This window comes from Dipodomys spectabilis, unplaced genomic scaffold (genome assembly GCF_019054845.1).
Source record: "Dipodomys spectabilis isolate Male_0828 unplaced genomic scaffold, ASM1905484v1 ptg000071l, whole genome shotgun sequence".
NCBI lineage: Eukaryota > Metazoa > Chordata > Mammalia > Rodentia > Heteromyidae > Dipodomys > Dipodomys spectabilis.
The window spans coordinates 249,136-253,929 of NW_024870748.1; the positions used below are offsets into that span (position 1 = coordinate 249,136).

The 4,794-nt window shown below is 32.3% G+C and overlaps 1 non-coding gene across 1 annotated transcript; it reads right to left on the bottom strand.

Moving 5' to 3' along the window:
• Positions 1–2,418: 2,418 nt before the first annotated feature.
• Positions 2,419–2,525, bottom strand: LOC122109986. The gene has a single exon (XR_006147788.1). It is a non-coding gene; the product is annotated as a U6 spliceosomal RNA (small nuclear RNA).
• Between the last annotated feature and the right edge of the window lie 2,269 nt (positions 2,526–4,794).

Here is a 4,794-nt window from a genome sequence, read left to right on the forward strand (position 1 = left end):
AGAAACACTCTACTTCAGCAGATACAATCTAGTTCAACAACAAACAACTGCGGATTAATGGACTAAGAATGTTAAGGAGGGAGTCAGCAGACCAGAAATTAATAGCTTTATGGAGAATTGTGGGGAGAAAATAGGATTAGAAGAATGTGGAGAGGGAAATGAAGAGAGCAGATTTAACCAAGCCCTAATTTCAGAGAGCAAATGGAGAGAAACAATGGAGGAGAGAGATTAAGAAACAAGGAAAAAATGAAAAATAAAAATTAAAAATTAAAAAATGAAACACTTAAAAATTATATAAGTATAAAAAATACTAGATAGAGAGAAAAGGATTGAAGGAAAGGAAGGTAGAGCTTAAGAATAAAGGAAAAACGAAAAATTAAAAATAAAAATTTTTAAATGAAACACATAAAATCATATAAGTATAAAGAAATAATACTACTATTAAAGGAGTTAAGGGTAAGAATTTGCGAATTGAGTAATCAATTTCTGAATAAGTGTGCACACAATGAATGATAAGATATAATAATCCATGATTGGTATATATCTGGGGATGAATAAAACAGCAAGTAAGTTATGCAAAAAAAAAAAAAAAGACCAAGAGGGGAAAGAGTAAAAAGAATTTAACACACACACACACACACACACACACACACACACACACACACACACACACACACACACACCCTAAAATAAAAACGATTAAAAAAATAGAAAACATTTTTTAAAAAAAATTAAGAAACTAGGTAGAAAAAAAAGAGTTCTTCGATTTTTTTGGGGGGGGGGAGCGATCTTGTTTCTCCCCTGTGTCCATAACCAGTCACTTGATGGAGTCTCTGGTTTGCTTGTGGTGTTTGGTTTTCCTGTGGCTTGATTGGTTTCTTCAGTCAGTTTGTTTGAGCAGGCAGAAGGAAGCTCTTCTTTGCCCAAGACTTTATGACCCTTCTCCCAGGCTAGTTCAGCGGGAGGGAGATCTCCTTTGAGTATAGGGAGTTGGCTGCTTCCTCTAACTTGGAGTTGCTGTGATGGGGCTAGGTTGTGGGTAGTATTGGGCCCTTTACCTTGAGGGGCTAGCTCCTGAGACACACACAGCCCAGCCTGGAGCCATTCTCAGACTTTTTTTCTGAGTCTATTTTTAATTTTTATTGTTATTATAAATGTGATATACAAAGGGATTACAGTTATGTAAGTCAGGTAAAGAATACATTTCTTTCTGAACAATGTCACCTCTTTCCTTGCTCTCTTCCAGTTTTTCCCTCCCATCCCCACCACAAGTTATATAGTTCTTGTTCAACATAGTGTCTAGTGAGTACCACTGCTATACTTGTTTACCATTTGTCCCTCCATTTCTGTGTTAGTGTGTTTTTATAAACAAAAAAAAAATGTTCCTTTTAAATAGTATGGTTATTAAGAAAGATGTAATTGATATCATTTGTTTTTCTTTTAAGTCATCAAGAGCCTTGGCAGTGTCTTAAATCATTGGAAAGTATCAGTTATCTATGCCATTTGTCATCTTTTAACAAAAACTATGTTGGCAGGAAGGAAATTGGTTAGAAAAAGAAAGAAACACAGTGTAAAAGTAAGAATATATGTACCCAAGTACAAGTTCAATAGTGAGGTGATGTGTTTAACCATAAGTTGGCTTGTAAGATTAAGATTCTGGGCCCTTGAGCAATTGTGTTCCCTTTGCTCCAAGTCTGTCTGTCTTGTTTTCAACCTCTTGCCTACTGTTTCTATGTGTAAGGTGTTTGCAATTGTTTTCTTATATATAAAATTATATATAATATATTATTATAATATATATTATTATAATATATTATATATATAATTTGCATGTTTTCTTGTATTCTACTCATGTCTTTTCAACTTTTTGATGTTCTCTACCAAAAATTTTAATTGAATACCAATTTATTTTTTTCCTTGTCCTTTGTTCTTAGTGTCATATCTAAGATGAATTAGGTGAAATGAAGTTTGTGAAGATTTAGCCATCTATTTTTAAGAGTTTTACATTGTTAGCTCTTCTAAGTGGGTCTATAATCCATTTTCAGTTAATTTTTCTTTTGAGGAGATGAAATTATCCAATTTCATTTGCATGTGAATGTCTCATTGTCCATGAAAAATCTATTAAAATCTGTTAAGTGAGTTGATTTTATGCTTCAGCAAGAATAAAAGTTGTCTCTAAATTACTACATAACATAATGTTCACCTCAACTTTAGTTTGACATATATCTAAAGCATGTGGATTTCACTTTAATCAATACCTTAAACATTGGAATTCTAAACATATTTCTGAGAGCTCAACTTTGAGTGACTGCAATCTAGCTCCTGCTGAAATTGCAATAGAAACAGCTGATTTCAGAGAAAATGCCTGCACTACATTAACTATCAATTCTTTAGAATTTTTGTAGTTCTTTTTTTTTTTTAAATATGGAACGCTTCACGAAATTGCGTGTCATCCTTGCGCAGAGGCCATGCTAATCTTCTCTGTATCGTTCCAATTTTAGTATATGTGCTGCCAAAGCGAGCACTGTAGTTCTTTATGTAGATAGATCAACAGAGTATAATAGACCTGGGCTCAAATATCTGAACAATTAATGGAAATATTTTCACATCAGCTGACATTTAATGATTGCAGATTGGAATATTAAAGAAACAGCTGTTTAGAAATACTTTCTTTTTTAATATATTTTTTATTGTAAAGACACTATACAGAGGGGTTACAGTTACATGAGTAAGGTAATGAGTACATTTCCTATTGAGCATTTTTACCTCCTCCTTTTTACCCTCCCTACGTCCCCAAGTCTTCCCCCTCGAATTGTAAAGTGTGCTTTCAACATAGTGTCTTGTACATTTCATTGTTACAATGGGCCAACCTGTATCCTTCGTGCAGTATTTTGTTATTTCCTTCACCTTTCCCAAATTAGAAAACTGTATATACAAGGTGCAGAGAACCAGAATCAAATACAGTGAAAACAGGGATTATATCATAGGGGAAGAACATACAAAAGCAACAAAAAAAATCACATAGTACATTATAAGTTAAAAACAACAGCAACAAAGATGAGACCTCCTGTGTTTCTATCTTGGGGCTCATTTCACTTAGCATCATCTTATATAGTCATATGTTCATAGCTTTTGACCTTTTCTGCTTGTCTTAGACCAATACTAGTTTCATACTTTCTTTAAAAAGTATTATTCTACAAGATCAATCAAATCATGTTAATCTATATATAAATAATAAATGACATTAGAAATCAACAAATATTAATTTCTCTGTAGTAATTTTTCAGATTTCTTTTTGAGATGAATCTCATGCAAGATACACTTCATTTTGAGGACTGAAAGCATGAAAAAAAAGTGTATTGCATCAGAAAACTTGAAAGGATAAAGGTGCAACTAGGTTTTCAAACCACAAAACACCTTTAGAACTATATATGAAATTAAACTTATATTCAAGTGTTACTCTGGTTTATAAAGTATTTTAATATGAGTTTCACAACTAATAATTTTGTAGCTATATTGTATATATTTTGAATGATTTTGCTAGTGGCATATACTGAAGAAAAGGAGCAATAGTTTTTGCATTTTCACATTGTCTTTTTTAGTGGAGTCCCATTGTCTGTTATAATGGTGACTTTCATAAATTCATGCAATATAATTTCATTATATTGCTAGTGTTATATTGTTATATATTGTGTTATATATTGTTATAGTTATATTTTTATATTGTTATATTTGTTATATTGCTCATATTGCTTATTAAGCTATCTTTCTTTTATGTTCATGGGTAATACCCATCTCTAAAATTTTTGGGTAATTTTTGTCAGGTTTTAGTAGCAAGTGCTATGTTACCTTTATGAAACAAGATAGCAAGTATTCTCTTTCTGTATATATATTTAAAATATTATATAAAAGGTATAATTTATTCCTTAAGCCTTTGATAGATTCACCAAGGAAACCATCAGATTTTAGAAATTACTTTTTATATAGGATTTTGATTTTTAAATCATTATTCTTTAACAGATGCAAATATATTTACCTTTTTTTCAAGTACCAGGGTTTAAATTCAGGCCTAGCAGTTGCTGGACTTACTTTCTCTACTGAGGCTCTACCACTTGAGCCATCCCTCAAAGCAGTATTTTTTTTGCTATTTTAGAGGTAGTGTCTGGGGCTGGGAAGGTGTGTCAGTGGTACAGTGCTTGCCTTGCATGCATGAGGCCCTAGATTTGATTCCTCAGCACCACATAAGCAGAAAACGCTGGATGTGGTGCTGTGGCTCAAGTGGTAGAGCACTAGGTTTGAGCTGAAGAGCTGAGGGACAGTGCCCAGGCCCAGAATTGATGCCCCATGACCGACCAAAAGAATAGAGATAGTGTCTCCCCCAACCGGCTTCAAACTGATATACTTAGGTGTGAGCCACTGGTATTCAGTCTATTTATACTTTCTTTTTTTTTATTTTTATTTTTTCTTCTACACATTTGGACTTTGTGTCATTCAAAGACTAATTATTTCTTCTAATAATTTGCCATATTTTTACCAGAAAGTTGCTTATGAAATCTTCTAATTATATTTTAATGTTTCAAGTAGGTAACTTCAATTCTATTCTTTCATTTTTTTCACTATACAGGTAATTTGTACTGCTGTATCGGTCTTACTAGTGATTTATTAATTTTAAAAAGATACAAGGTTGAGCTTTGTTAATTGTCTACATTGGTCCAAATTTTATTTCATTATTTACTATCTTCTATTCTTATCTGAATTTTATTTACTCTATTCTAAATTTAATTTGCTCTTTGT